The sequence below is a fragment of the Dasypus novemcinctus genome, chromosome 26 (genome assembly GCF_030445035.2).
Source record: "Dasypus novemcinctus isolate mDasNov1 chromosome 26, mDasNov1.1.hap2, whole genome shotgun sequence".
NCBI lineage: Eukaryota > Metazoa > Chordata > Mammalia > Cingulata > Dasypodidae > Dasypus > Dasypus novemcinctus.
The window spans coordinates 10,389,538-10,405,543 of record NC_080698.1 but is presented as its reverse complement, the minus strand read 5'-3'; the positions used below and the strand labels follow the sequence as shown (position 1 = coordinate 10,405,543).

At 48.8% G+C, this 16,006-nt stretch overlaps 1 protein-coding gene and 1 long non-coding RNA gene across 2 annotated transcripts in view; one reads left to right on the top strand and one right to left on the bottom strand.

Moving 5' to 3' along the window:
* DAG1 (dystroglycan 1) overlaps positions 1-7,195 on the bottom strand; it is an 87,308-nt gene extending 80,113 nt beyond the window's left edge. Inside the window, exon 1 of the mRNA XM_004451877.4 lies at positions 7,060-7,195. The gene's annotated coding sequence lies outside the window, so the exon portion shown is untranslated. The remainder of the gene's footprint in view (positions 1-7,059) is intronic.
* LOC131276107 (uncharacterized) lies at positions 38-8,375 on the top strand. Its single transcript, XR_009183598.1, has 2 exons — positions 38-946; positions 5,459-8,375. It is a non-coding gene; the product is annotated as an uncharacterized lncRNA (long non-coding RNA).
* Positions 8,376-16,006: the final 7,631 nt, after the last annotated feature.

Here is a 16,006-nt window from a genome sequence, read left to right as displayed (position 1 = left end):
ACACAGTGTCCCAAGGACAACTGTTCCCCAAACCCTGGGCCTGTGGCCTTGAGCACTGGACTAAACACCAAGATTAGGACTGGACTGGCTATGTAGCCAGAGGAAGCCACGCCAAGCTGAGGGGCGTATTTGTTATTTCTCTGGAGTCACTGACCGGTAAGCCCTTGAACCCAGAGTCTCGTGGGCAGCCACTGCACTCACCCGTTCGGCCGGACTGAGAGCCCCTTCGTAGCTCTTGGTCTCTTGTCCCTGTCTGCTGGCCAGAGCCTATCCCAGGACAGAAACACCTCTTCCTCCAGGTGTGGCCTGAAATCTGAACTTGTTCCTCTCAGCAGCCTGAACCCCCTCAGTGGCTCCTCAGTCAGAGATGCCTGATTGTGATTCTGCTCTCAGGGCTGACACTGCAGTGTTGGACCTGAGTGGACAGGTGGCACTTGCCCCAGACGGAGGGCTAAGAGAAACAGGCAGGCCCCCGGGATCCCCACCTCTGCTCTGGGGGATCCCCACCTCCAGGAGGAAGGAGACGTTTTCCCTTCAGTCACCTTGAGGGCAGCGGATAAACGATGACTGTTAGCTCATCAGCCAAGCTTCCTCGTGTGCCCACAGGAGGAATAAACTTCTGCTGGGGCCCAGAGCCAAGTTCACTGTGTAACCCCGCAGAAGCTGCTTGCCCTCTCGGAGCCTCTTGATCTCCCCCATCATCCAGTGGCCTTGTGCAGTGGCCCTGCCTGCTCACTGAGGGTGACAGACTACATTGCAATGACCAAAGGCCATGGCAAGTGACAGAGGCAGGACCCGGGTGAACTATCCATCCACGTGTTGCTCAATCCATGAATATTTACTGAGTTTCCTGTATGCTGGGAACACAGCAAAGGAAAAGAGGGCAAGGCCTGCCCTTGTGGAGCAGAAGAGACGGTAAATAAGCCCGTTCTACTCAGATAACCAGGTACTGATAAAGGGGGTGGAAGGAGCAGGAGGGGCTGGGGCTGCTGTGTGCTCCAGACCTCGGGGAGGGCCTCTTTTGGAAGGCAGAGCCTGTGGGGGGGGTGAGGGAGGGAGCCCTGAGGTTTTCAAGGGGAAACAGAGGATCAGGCCTAGAGAATGGCCACAGTGAACCGAGAAACTGGAGGTGGTCACTGTGACCAGAGCAGAGCACAGAGGGGGTGAGAGCAGAGCACAGAAGGGCGGGTGCCTGGGAGGTGGGAGGGCAGGCCCTGGAGCTGGATTTAACTAGACTCTGCTTTGCCAGACTGTAGGATCCCAGCAGCGAGGGTCACGGGAGCTGGAGGGTGAAAGGGGAAGGGAGAGTCGGTGCGCCCAGGCCTCCTGGAAGGAATTCTGAGGGGTGAGGGGGCAGCAGGAAGTCTAGGCCCCAGCCCCGCGGGGCCCTGTGACCCTTCCTTCCCCTGGCTGGTAGAGAAAGAGGAGCGAGGGAGCAGAGGAGGAGAGGGGAGAGGCGTCGTGGGGGTCGGGAAGGGGAATGTTGCCAGGCACCAGGGATGGTCAAGTTGGAACAAGCACTGAGAGAAGAGAAAAGTCTCACTTTCCCTGCCTCCACCTTTCCTGGAATGCGGAGAGGCCACTCCCCCTACTAGCCCCAGGGAAGGAAGGTTGAGCGGGGAGTAGAGGCCCTCTGGTAGGGGAAAGGGCTCCCCTGGTATGCGCTGCAGGTAAGGGCTTCAGGGGAGACCCTGCGTGGCCCACCCAAAGCAGAGGCCGAGACAGCCCAGCGTCAACTCCCTGGGCGAAGGGAGCCGTAGGCTGGGCCAGTGGTGGAAGAGGGGTGGGGAGGGTCCCGGTTTCCAGGACAGCTCCCCTCTGACTCCCCCGAGGAGGCTGCCAGGCACAGGCTTGCCTGAGGCACACCCCCCCACACCCCTCCCCCCGGGGACAGGTGGAGTTGTCTTAGGGGCAGGGGAAGGCCCCAGTGGCTGGCCCAGCCACCTCCTTCCTGCTGGTTTCTCAGATCCTTCCCTGCAGCTGCCCGTTTGCCAGGGCTGGACCAAAGTCCTAGCTGGAGTCACCTGTGCATGAGTAGGAGGGGGTCTTTGCTAGCCTGGCAAGGGACCCCAGGGACCAGGAAGGCCTGGAGTGGAAAGATCTGGGGGCCAGGTCAGAATGGGCTCTCAGGGTGCGAGAGCAGAGAGACCTTGGCTTGAAGCCAGGGCTCTGGGCCTCCCAGCGTGGGCGAGACTGGTAGGGCGCATGGTGGCAGCCTCTCAGCAAAGGCACGGATGTGTCCCCAGGGCCACAAAAAGAAGAGGTAAAAAGAAACATTTCAGTTTTGTCTTCTCCCATCCCATCGCAGCGTCCCAGGGAGTTGAGGGAATGTGGCAGCTGGTCCACTAGGCAGGTGGGGACACCACGTGCAGGGAGAGAGGGAAGGCCACTTGAAGGGACAGCCAGGGTCTCCGAGCCAGGGCCCAGCAGCTGCTGCTCCTTCCATGTAGGGGTTCCCACGGGGGGAGTCTGACCTCGGCCGACCACCTGCCCTCCTTCTGCCTGAGACCTCCCCATACCCACTCTGCTGGCTGGGCTCTTGGCAACTGGTTCAAGGCCCTAACGTCGAGGTAGGCAGAGGGAGCGGAGGGAGTGGGGGGGGGGCTGGCTACAGCCTCTTTACCGCATCCCCAACCACTGGGGCCAGCCTCCCTGCCAGGAAGCCCCCTCATCTCGCAGGGGGCAAGGTCTGGTGGGCAGCCCAGGAGCAAGGCCTCGAGGGCTGGGTGCACTCACAGGCATGAGCCCCGGTGAGTGCCGCTGATGGACCCGAACCTTGGAGAGACCCCTTTCCCTCTCTGGACCCTGGTCCCTTGTGGGCTGGAGCTTTCCAAAGGGCCTTTAGGATCCAGAGTTCTGTTTGTGTTCCTTCCCAGGAGAAGAGCCAGGAGCCAGGAGCCAGGGAGAAGCAGAGGGAGGTGGGAGGAGGGGGAATCAACGCAGGAGTGGGGCCCAGGGGTGGGAGTGGGGAGTGGGCAGTGCACCCTAGAAGATGGTCACAGGGTGGGGGAGGGGGGAATTAAAGGAAAGGGGAGGAGAGCACTTGGCTCCCTCCCTGGCCTCCCCGCCCCCACCCCAGGAATTCCAGGCAGGCTATTGGCACAGGGCTGTTTCCTGAGGTCTCCCTGGTGGCCTCCAACAAGGCGCTCAAGCCCCCCTGGCTCACAATCTCTGTTCCCACGGCTCAGCAGCCCCGGAGCTTCCTCACCTGCTGCTGCCCGGCCTCCCTCCCTTTTCCGGGCAGCTGTTCCCGGGACAGCTGGATAAGAGTGAGAAAACCCTGCTCCCAGCTGAACTGCCACGACCTCCTCCTCCCCTGCCCCGATGGACCCCCTGACCCACCCCTACCCCTGCCTTTCAGATGTTCTTGACCTCGAATCCCACAGACCCTGGCCCCCACCGGCCTCCACAGCTGCAGGCTGCCTGCGCCCTCGCCAAGAGCCATAGCAGCTGCTGCTCCCAGGCTCCTCCTGGACCAAGGTCCTCCAGCCTCCTGTCAGTCCAAGAGGGAGGTGCCAGCCTCTACCCCACAGGTCCCCGTGGGCTTCTTAGGTCCTGTCCTCGGAGCACCTTCTCCCATAGAACAGCGGTCTGCAGTGTAGAGCAGCCGGGGGGCCTTGTCTTCTGCTAAAGACCCTGACCCTTGGCACCACCAGTCAGGTGGCCAGAGCTCCTTCAAGACCCGGGTCTACCCTTGACCCTGCCCTGCTCAAAGCTGTTCCCTAGCTTCCCACTGACAGACGTCAAGGGCTCCCCTGCCTCACCCTGACCTCCCTGCCCGGCCTGGCCCCCTCCCCCTTATCCCAGCCCTCCTACCTCTCCAACACCCCTTCTCTCCCCACCCTTTTCCACCTCCATTTCCCTCAATATCTATCCCCACATTCTTTGCACATGACCCCAGTCACGTGGAGCCCCAAAGTGCCCAGCCATGTGCAGCCTCTTTATTGAAAGAGGCAGACATGCCAGGGGTCTGCCAGCTCCCCTCAAGCTGCCCCACGTGCCTACGCTTCTGCCTCCAGACATCTTTTCCCACTGGGCCTACCACACGCACGCTCTGCCCATCTCAGCTGCCAGCCTGGGCAGGATGTCCCTGCTCTGGACCCCTACTTAACCCTCCATGTTATCATGTCACACTTAAAGGTTATCCTGAGGTGGCCTGGAGTGTCTCTCCTTTCCCCTCATCCTGGGGACCTCTAGTACCTGAGATAGGGAGTGGCATTTAAAAGACGACCAATGAAATTGGAGTGAACGAAGGAGCAGTAGATTGAAAATGAGACCTCCTGGAGCCTTACGTCTGTAAGGACCTGGAGCCTTTTGGAGGGGCCTCCCAGAGAGTCCACCGCATTTTGGAGCCTCCCCCACAAGCTAACACACCTTCAGGGACTTCCAGCCACCTCGGCCACCTGCAGGATAAATGTAGGCCCCACGCCACCCTGGGCACTAGAGACCCATCCTAGACTGGTCAGGGCCCACCTTCCCAGTTTCCTCCCTTCCCGTCAACTCCCTGCAGAGTCTCACTCATGAGGGTCCCTCTCTCTCCACATACCCAAGTCCTGCCCATCCCATTCAAGAACAACACCCTCCAGTCTTCCTGGCTTCTGGCTCTCCATTGTGTCTAGAAGACTCCAAGCTCCTAGAGGACAAAGAGTGCCCTTGACAATGACAGCTGAAATCATTGGGCTCTATCCCATGCCCTTGACACACAAACTCTCGCTACGCCTCCTGATAAACCTCTGTGGCATGTTGTTATTAATGGCCCCATGTTATGGATGAGGAAACTGAGGCTCGGGGGCTAAGTCTCTTATCTGAGGGTGTACACCAGTAAGCAGCTGAGCTGTGGCCCCCACTGTGCCTGGCTCAGAGCAGGAACTCTACCGAAGCCTGCTGAATGAGTGAACGAATGGATACAGTTGCAGCAACACTTCAGCTATCACATAAGAAAAATAAAATAAATACATAATAAATTACTAAATAAATAAAACTTCAGCTGTCAGGTCCCACACTGCAGCCCAGGGCCCTGAGGGACTGGAGGCAGGTAAGGGGCTTCCGGGCCAACCTAGGCAGACTTGGGAGAAACAGGTCTGTGCTCCCCACCCGCCACCTAGTGTACGTGGCCCATGGCCACCCTGGCCTCACTCTGATAGAGTCGTAACACTGTGCAAATGGGGGAGCAGTCAGGGATCGGTGAGAGAGGGAAGGGGTGACCAGGTACCCTCGACAACGAGGAAAAGACAGAGGTCTCCAGGCCCCTTCAGAGAGCAGCAATAAGGCCTGGGAGCCAGCGGTGGTTCCGAAGTCTTCCCAGGGTGGCCTGGTTAGAGGGTCTTCAGCACTTCTGGGATTTAATCCAAGCCCATCTCAGTCCTGATTGGTAAGGAAGGTCAGGACCTGGGAGGAGGGCAGGGAGTGGCTGAACCAAACCCAAAAGCTCTTTGCTGAGCACCTACTCTGTTCCCAGACAGGAGTGGAGGCCAGAAGCAGAGACATGGACGTCACAGCCAGGGCAGCTGAGAAGCACGTGTTGTTTCAGGTTCAAGGCCAGGAGAGCAGCCCACGGGAAACCAGCAGGTGTGAGCAGCCTGGCCTGGTCAAGGAGGCCAAGTGGAGGAGGGGTGGGAGCAGCTGGGTCTCTGGGGAAGGGAGGGGCAAAGTTTCCTGCTGGCTTGGTAAAATCCCAGGAGGGATTCAGCAGCAGCAGGGCCTGGCCAGACCTGGCCGGACAGGCAAGAAATGTAGCAAAGGTGACTGTAGAAGCTGCTGAAGCAGGCCCGGGCTGCGGGCTTTGCTGGAATTTTCCTGACTCTAAGCAGTAATGGCCTGGAGGTGGGAGGCCGCAGGGGATGTGGGCAACCTCCTTCGGTCCCGCATTGCCCAACACTGGAGGAAGCTCATTCCAGATTCCTGTCATAATGGGATAAAATATACCGACAGCAGGCCCAGAGTGGGGCCTGGCGGGGCCCAGTGACTTCAGCGGCGGGACAGGTGGGTCCCAGAAAAACCAGAGAAGCACAGACATTCTTTGGCTCCCTTTTCCCAGCAACTGCAGGAAGCTGTTCCAAGTCCCTGGTTGTGCTCACCAGGTCTGGGGGGAAGAAGAGGAGAGAAAGTCTGACTTCCTGCCACCCTTGGAGTAGACACAAAGAAATCCGGAGAGAGGTGGCGGGGTAGTCCGTGGCACACCCCAAGGGAGATGGTGTTGGGAAGGCAGCCATGGGGCCTGTCGGGTGACTGAGCCCGAGAAGTGGGGATCGTGTATTTCAGGCCCTGTGGCAGGGTCCCCAGCCTTCTTCACCATGATAAGTTGAAAACAGTATTGACACATCCCCCAGGGGCCTCCCCCACCCCCACCTCCACCACATGTACAGGCTTGCCTATAATTTAAAAGGGCCCCCGAATGTCCTCGAATGATTACAGGGACCCTAGGCTAGGAGACCCTGCAGTGGGTTTAAGGCTAGAGAAATTCCAAGCTGGCTCAGGCCCAACTGGCTGAGTCAACCCAGCCCCCGATCACGCAGGCTCGCACTGCCCTCTAGAATCTGAGGAGTGTGGCTAGGGGAGCCTCAAGAGTCTCAGCCCCTTGCTCTGCTGCCTCCCTGGAGCTTCTCCAAATCATCCTATTAGAGATAGTCTGCAAGAAAGGCCAGCTTTGGGGAGCAGGTATAGCTCAGTGGTTGAACGCCTGCTTCCCATGTATGAGGTCCAGGTTCAATCTCCAATACTTCTTGGGGGAAAAAAAAGGCAGCTTCAAAGCCAGATGAGAAATTAGGCCTGCAATTGTGAGTCCCATTCACACTAGGCCCATTCACACTAGGCCTCCCCAGGATCCCAACAGTATTTGCTGCTTCCCACCTTCTGCTCATCCAGATGGGTGTGGCAGCTAATTTTGGGGTCCCTGAGGCTTTGGGGGGCTCTGACCTCTCATTCACCCCCACTCCCCTCCTTGAGCCTTCTGCTTCTATTTTCATTCATTGGCTGTATCAGCCAGGCACTGAACACATTTATTGAATGCCTACTATGTACCAGGCCTTGGGCTGGACATAGTATGGGTGCAAATCATACCTGTGCTTCCAGGTCCTGCCAGAATCCCACGTCCTCCCAAGCCTCTACTATCTGCGCAGCCCGGGCCTCCCAGATGATTCAGTACTAAACTGAGTCCCTCTTCTGCTCATTTAAGGCTTTTGATAAGCTGCCCAGTGTGGCCACTTGCAGGCGGGACTTGGCATCAGTAGTCACTTCTTACCCGCTCCTACTGCCAACTAGCAACTTTGAACCCACAGCAGGAGATGAGGAAAGAACTGCTGTTTGCTCTAGGATCCAAAGCCCTTTAACCAAGTAGCCTGGCTGAACCCTGGTGTGTCAGTTTAAGATTATTTTTTGAATCCCAAAAAGAGAAATATTATATTTGCAAACCAATCTATTCCTCTGGGTGTGATACCCTTTGATTGTATTAAATTCAGTTGAGGGGGCCTTTGATTGGATTTCCTGTTAAGATTGCTTTTAGGGCATCTCCTGCATGGCTCCCTCATCTGTCTCCTTGTTGTGCCCACTTGTCTTCTTTAGGAAGGACTGGGAACCAAACCAGGACCTCCCATGTAGGAGGCAGGTGCTCAACTGCTCAAGCCACATCTGCTCCCCCTTTTAGGGCTTTTTTTTTTAAGATTTATTTTTATTTATTTCTCGCTCCTCCCCCCCCCCCCAGTTGTCTGTTCTCTGTGTCCATTTGCTGCGTGTTCTTCTTTGTCTGCTTCTGTTGTTGTCAGCGGCACGGGAATCTGTTTTCTTTTTGTTGCGTCATCTTGCTGTGTCAGCTCTCCGTGTGTGCGGTGCCATTCCTGGGCAGGCTGCACTTTCTTTTGTGCTGGGCAGCCCTAAGAGATAAGCCCTGTGCTAGTCTGTGGCTGAAATCAGGAAGAGGTGGAGAACTGAGCCTGAAAGAGGAAGCGCAGAGGGGAAGGCTGAAACCTCATAGAGATCTCCCACCATCATGCTTCAACAAGTGGCAACTGACTTTGATGAGAAAGCACCTCTACTGTACCTTGAGTTGGACTCTCCACAGCCTTTGGATTATAAGCTTTTACCTAAAATAAATACCCTTTATAAAATATATACCTTTATAAAAGCCAAGAGCTTTCTGGTACTTTACATCAGCATCCCTCTGGCTGACTAATTCACCTGGCAAGAGTTTTTTGGATGTGTTTCCAGCCATTTTGTTCAAAGTGTGTATCACACCTAAACTTTATTTATAAACTGATTTGTTTTTCCTGTTTCCCCTCAATAGAATGAGAACTCTGTGAGGGCAGAGACAGTTTTGCTCACTGTTGTGTGCCTGTGTGAGAAATGTACTCAGTAAGTGTTAAATAAATTCACAAAATTGAGACTAGATCATATATTCAATATAGTTTCCTACTGCCAGAGTTGAACCCCAGTCTAGCTACTCATCCATTTATTGCCTTGGTCAAGTTATTCAGTTTTCCCTCCATTTTCTAACCTGTAAAATGGAGATTATGATTTCTATATCAAAGGAAAGTAGGTTGTGAGAACTAAGTGGAGAACACATATCAAGAGCTCAGAGCAGCATCTGACACACAGTAAATGCTAAATAAGTGCTAGCAGTTTTTATTGTTCCTATTATTATCCAGCTCTGTTCATTTAACATTGCTGGAAGCTTCCCCCACCTTAATGCAATTCCTTGACTGCCAAGGCACCATATGCCATTGCATATCTTCCCTTATGCAATGTGCTCAGTAAATATTTGTTAAATAAATAAATTCATAAAATTGCGACCAGATTGTCTATACAATATGGTATCCTTCTGCCTGAGTCAAACCCCAGGAGTTCTTACCATGAGGGCCATGGGCAACTCTCAGGGGTTTCTGGATCCCCAGGCATTATGAGCAACTTGAAGGTTGGCTTTCATCAGATTCTCTAAAGGCCCAGATTCAACAGAAGTTAAGAACAGCTGGGGGGCTTCCAGGAAGATGGCAGACTCGAAGGACACGGGACTCTCTTCTTCTTCAGAAAAATAGCTAGAGGACAGAATGAAACAGCCTGGGAAAGATCTTCTAGGGGTTAGGACACCAGGTAAAGGCTGGATACTGCCCAAAGGAGAGAGGCACAAAGGAGGGGAATCGCAACAACAGAACTGTGAGTTGACACCAGCATCTGCTGCTGCCGGCAACTTGCCCCACACTAAAGACACTTTAGAATACTCAGGCCTCTGGGCTTGCAGCTTCAGAAAAAGGGGGCTCCAGGGATCGACCACCCAAGGAAAGGGAAGAGAGAGGGACACAGCCTAAGGCTGACTCAGCTTCTGACCCACAAATTTAGTCTGCTGTGCCTAACCAGCCCTTCCAATCCAGGTGAGACCACACTGTGGTTTGCCCTGGGAGCCTGCACAGGACTGGAGAAATCCAACCCTCTCAATCTCCCTCTCTTCTAGCCGGGACTAACTGTAGAGGATGCATCTCCCCAGGAAAGGGGAGAGAGAGGAACACATCCTAAGGCTGATCAGCTTTTGACCCACAAATTTGGTCTACTGTGTCCCAGGAGCCCTTTCAGGCCAGGTGGGGCAGAGCCACTGCTTGCCTTGGGAGCCGGCAAGGGGCTAAAGATATAAGAGCTTCTCAATATCCTTCTCTACCGTACTAACCAGGACTGATTGTTGAGGACTCAGATTACTTCCTACCTGGGAAAAGGGAAGGGGTTGCCAGAGAAGGCTGGAGAACTATCTCTGAGAAAGTTGAAATTACAAGGCTCTTAGCTTCCAGGCAAGAAGTTCTACCACATTGTTCCCATCTATGCTGCAACAAATAATTTCAGACCAGGCATTAAACTGATAGCTGCCAAAGACCACCATCTGCTGGCAGACCAAGGAAGAGCATGTGAGAAAATTAAAAACAAGAGAGCCTATCTACTGCCTCTATAGTCTCCCTCCTGAAGGCCATAGGAAATGGGTCTACAACCAATTGCTGGGTCCAGAGCCCAGTTTCAAGTAACTAATAGGGACAAAACTAATAATCCAGGTCGAGCCAGGACTTAAAGGGCAGTGGTAACACACAGACTCCCGCCACTAAATCCCTACAAAAGAGAAAGAAATTGAGCATCTGAGTAAACTATATCCTAATTAGATGCCTAAACATCAGCAAAAAATTATGACCGATACTAAGAAAATAGAAGACTTGGCCCAAGAAAAGGACTATGTCAAAGCCGAAGAAGAGTTGCAGGATTTCAGAGTACTCATTAGCAAGACGCACATAAATTTCCAAAATCAAATCAATGAGTTGAAAGACAATATGGCTAAAGAGATAAATGACATCAAGAAGCCATTGAGCAAGCACAAAGAAGAAATTGAAATCCTGAACAGAAAAGTAACAGAGCTCATAGGAATGGAAGACACAATAGGGGAAATCAAAAGCACATTAGAGGGAAGTAGATGTGGCTCGAGCGACTGGGCTCCCATCTACCATATGGGAGGTCCAGGATTTGATTCCCAGGGCTTCCTGGTGAAGACAAGCTGGCCTGCACAGCAAACTGGCTCAAGTAGAGAGCTGGCCCATGCAGAGGGCTGACCTGTGCAGGAGTGCTGGCCTGCATGGCAAACTGGCCACAGCAGAGAACTGGCACAGAAAGATGATGCAACAAAAGGAGACACAGAGGAAATGCAAAAAGAGATGCAGCAGACCAGGGAGCTGAGGTGGTGCAAGAGATTGAGCACATTGCTCCCACTCTGGGAGGTCCTAGGATTGGTTCCCAGTGCTGCTTAAAGAGAAGACAACCAAAAAATGAATCTTTTTTAAAAAAAGCCTATTAGAGGCATACAACAGCAGACTCAAAATGATATAAGACTAAGTGATACAGAAGACAGGACAGCTGAAATTGAAGAGAGAAAAGAACAGAGAAAGAAAAGAATGGAAAAAATTGAGCAGGGGCTCAGAGAGTTGAATGACAATATGAAACACAACATTCGTGTCATGGGAGTTCCACAAGTAGAAGAGAAGGGAAAAGGGGCAGAACAAGTATTTGAGGAAATCATAACAGACAATTTCCCAACACTCATGAAAGAAATGAACTTACATGTCCAAGAAGCATACCATACTCCAATCAGAATAAATCCAAATAGACCTACTCCAAGATACATGCTACTCAGAATGTCAGATACCAAAGATAAAGAGAAAATTCTCAGAGCAGCAAGGGAGAAGCAAACCATCACATACAAGGGATGCCCAGTAAGACTTAGTATGGATTTCTCTTCAGAAACCACGGAGGCGAGAAGACAGAAGTACAATTCAATTAGGATACTGAAAGAGAAAAACTGCCAGCTGAGAATTCTTTATCCAGCAAAATTGTTCTTCAAATAGGAAGGTGAGTATAAAATATTCACAAACAAACAGAAACTAAGAGAGTTTGCATAAAAGAATCCACCTTTTCAGTAAATATTAAAGGAAGCCTTAGAATCTGAAATAAAAAAGAGAGAGGTCTGGAGGATAGTATAGGTGAAAGAATAGAGAAAGGGTAATCAAAAGAGTAAAAAGACAGACAAAAATAAGATATGACATATGAAAACCAAAGAATAAAAGGGAGGAAGTAAATAGGGCATTTACAGTAATATCTTTGAATGTGAATGGATTAAACTCCCCAATCAAAAGAGACAGGCTAACAGAATGGATAAAAAAACATGAGCCATCCATATGCTGCTTACAAGAAACTCACCTTAAACCCAGGGATACAAACTGTCTGAAAGTGAAAAAGATGCTCCATGCAAATAGTAACCAAAAAAGAGCAGGGGTAGCTATATTAATGTCAGACGAAACAGACTTTAAATGCAAAAAATTTATAAGAGATATAGAAGGCCATTATGTATTAATAAAAGGGAAAATCTACTGGGAAGATATAACAGTCATAAATATCTATGTACCTAACCAGGGTACCCCAAAATACATGAGGTAAAGTCTGGCAAAACTGAAGGGAGAAATAGACATCACTACAATAATCATTGGAGAATTCAACACCTCACTCACATTGTTAAAAAGAACAACTAGACAGAAGATCAGCAAGGAAACAGAGAAGTTGAACAATATAACGAATTAGAACTAACAGACATATACAGAACACTACATCCAAACTCAGCAGGTTATACATTCTTCTCGAGTGCCCATGTATCTTTCTCCAGGATAGACCACATGTTAGCACACAATGCATCTCTCAATAAATATAAAAAGATTGAAATTACACAAAACACCTTCTCAGACCATAATAGAGTGAAACTGGGAATCAATAATAAACAGGAAAAAAAAGAAAATTCACAAAATGTGAAGGCTGAACACCATACTCCTAAATAATCAGTGGGTCAAAGAAGAAATTGCAAGTGAAATCAGTAAATATATTGAGACAAATGAAAATGAGAACACAACTTCTCAAAACTTATGGGAATTTAATTTTAAAAAAAAACAACAGTGAAGGCAGTCTTGAGAGGGAAATTTACAGCCTTAAATGCCTATATTAAGAAAGAAGAAAAACAAAATAAAAAACTAAAAAAATTTAAAAAGAAGAGCTAAACTCAAAGATTTAACTGAGCAACTAGAAAAGAACTAGTGAAAGAACAACAAAGCATTCCCAAAGCAAGCAGAAGGAAAGAAATAGTAAAGATTAGAGCAGAAATAAATGAAAGTGAGAACATAAAACAGTAGAGAAAAATCAACAAAACCAAAGCTGGTTCTTTGAGAAGATCAATAAAATTGACTAACCCCTAGATGGACTAACAAAAAAACAAAGAGAAGATGCAAATAAATACAATAAGAAATGAAAAGGGGGAAGTTACAATTGGTCCCATAGAAATAACAAGGATCATTAGAGGATATTATGAGAAACTGTATGCCAACAAACTAAGGAACCTAGATGAAATGGACAAAGTCCAGAAATGCACAAACAATTTACATTGATGATATGAGAAATACAAGAATTTAACAAAACAATCACATTTAAAGGGATTGAATCTGGCATCAAAAATCTTCCAGCAAAGAAAAGTCCAGGACTGGATGGCTTCACAGGTGAATTCTACTAAGCATTTCGAAAAGAATTAACACTAATCCTGTTTAAACTCTTCCAAAAAATTGAAGAGGAGGGAAAATTACCCAACACAGTTTATGAAGCCAACATCACCCTAATACCAAACCCAGATAAAGATACTACAAGAAAAAAAATTATAGACAAATCTTTCTAATGAACATAGACGCAAAAATTCTTAACAAAATATTTGCAAATCAAATCCAACAGCATATCAAAACACTTATACATCATGAACAATTGGGATTTATTCCTGGTATGCAAGGCCGGTTCAACATAAGAAAATCAATTGACATAATATACCACATTAACAAATTGATGGAAAAAAAATATGATAATCTCAATTGAAGCAGAAAAGGCATTAGACAAAATCCAGCATCTTTTTTTTTTAAGATTTTTAAAAATTTCTCTTCCCTCCCCCCTACCCCAGTTATCTGCTCTCTGTGTCCATTCTGTGTGTTCCTCTGTAACTGTTCTTCTGTGACTGCTTCTACCCTTATTAGCGGCACCAGGAATCTGTGTTTCTTCTTGTTGCGTGATCTTGTTGTGTCAGCTCTCTGTTTGTGTGGTGCCATTCTTGGGCAGGCTTTGCTTTCTTTCACGCTGGGTGGCTCTCCTTACAGGTGCACTCCTTGTGCGTGGGGCTCCCCTACGCGGGGAACACCCCTGTGTAGCACGGCACTCCTTGAGCGCATCAGCACTGTGCATAGGCCAGCTCCACACGGGTCAAGGAGACCCAGGGTTTGAACCGTGGACCTCCCATGTTGTAGGCGGACGCCCTATCCATTGGGCTAAGTCTGCTTTCCTCCAACATCTTTTTTGATAAAAACAACTCAAAAGATAGGAATAGAAGGAAAATTCCTCAATACGATAAAAGGAATGTATGAAAAATCCACAGCCAACATCATACTCAATGGGGAAAGGTTGAAATCTTTCCCCCTAAAATCAAGAACAAGACCAGGATGCCCACTGTCACCGTTGTTATTCAGTATTGTACTATAAGTTCAAGCTAGGGCAAATTAGACAAGAAAAAAATTAAAGACATCTAAATAGGAAAAGAGAAAGTAAAACTCTCACTGCTTGCAGATGACATAATCCTGTACTTAGAAAGTCCTGAAGTATCCACGACAAAGCTACTTGAGCTAATAAATGAGTTTAGCAAAGTGGCAGGATACAGATCAACACACAAAAATCAGTAATGTTTTTGTACACTAGTACTGAACCATCTGAGGAAGAAATCAGGGGGAAAATTCCATTTTCAATGGCAACAAAAAAACTCAAATACCTAGGAATTAATTTAACCAAAGAAGTACAGCACCTTTATGCAAAAAACTGCAAAACAATGCTAAAAAAAATTAAAAAGACTTAAACAAATGGAAAGACATCCCTTTTTCATGGATTGGAAGAATAAATGTTATGAAGATGTCATTCTTACCCAAACTAATTTATAGATGCAATGCAATACCAATCAAAATCCCAACAGCTTACTTTACAGAATTAGAAAAGACAATTACCAGATTCATTTGGAAGGGAAGGTGCACCCGAATATCCAAAAGCATTCTAAAAAGAAGAGCCATGTGGGAGGAATTTCACTGCCTGACCTTGAAACATATTACAAAGCTACAGTGGTCAAAACAGTATGGTGGGAAGTGAATGTAGCTCAAGTGATAAGCCTCCACCTACCATATGGGAGGACCCAGGTTTGATCCCTGGGACCTCCTGGTAAAAAAGAAGAAGAGAAAGCATGGCTGCATGGATAGCTAGTGCTCATGTGGAAGGCTAAGTGCCCGTGTGGGTGCCCGTGCAACAAGCCAAGCACCCATGTGATGAGCCAAGTGCCCGTGCAGCAAACCAAGTGCCCACACAAGTGCCCGCATGACGAGCCGAGTGCCCACATGGTGAGCCGAATGCCCGCGTGAGTGACCACGTGGTGAGTGCCCACACAACGAGCCATGTGCCCGTGCAGGAAGCTGAGTGCCCGCACAGTGAATCAGTGCCTGTGCAAGTAAGTCATGCAGCAAGATGATGACCACAACAAAAGAGAGATGAAGGGGAGAGTCAAGGTGACACACAGCAGAGACTAAGAACTGAGGTGGCACAGTTGACAGGGAAGCTCTGTCCACATCAGAGGTCCCCGGGATTGAATCATGGTAAATCCTAAAGGAGAAAGACGAGAAGACAAAAAGAGAAATAGATACAGAAGATCACACAGGGAATGGACACAGATAGCAAAAACAGCAGGATGGGGGAGGGGGAGGGGGAAGGGGAAAAAATATTTAAAAAATAGAAAAAAATAAACAACAAAGCATGGTACTGGCATAAGGATAGACACATCGATCAGTGGAATAAAATTGAGAACCCAGAAATAAACCCTCGCCTATACAGTCAACTGCTTTTTGACAAATTTACCAAGTTAATGTTAATGGAACAAAACAGTCTCTTCAACAAATAGTCCTGGGACAACTGGATATCTATAAGCAAAAGAATGAAAGAGGACCCCTATTTCACTCCCTATATAAGAATCAACTCATGTAAATATAAAACCCAGGACCATAGAACTACTAGAAGAAAATGTAAGGAAACATCTTCAAGACCTTGTAGTAGTTGGCGGTTTCTTGGATTTTATGCCCAAAGCACATGCAACAAAAGAAAAAATTAGATAAATGGGACCTACTCAAAATTAAACGCTTTTGCACCTCACAGGACTTTGTCAAAAGGGTGAAAATGCAGCCAACTCAATGGGAGAAAATATTTGGAAATCACGTATCTGATAAGGGTTCAATTATCAAGGATATAAAAAGAGATGTTATAACTCAACAGTAAAAAACGACCCAGTTAAAAAATGGGCAAAAGACTTAAATAGACATTTATCCTAAGAAGAAATACAAATGGCAAAAAAACACATGAAGAAATGCTCAAGATCACTAATGAATAGAGAGATACA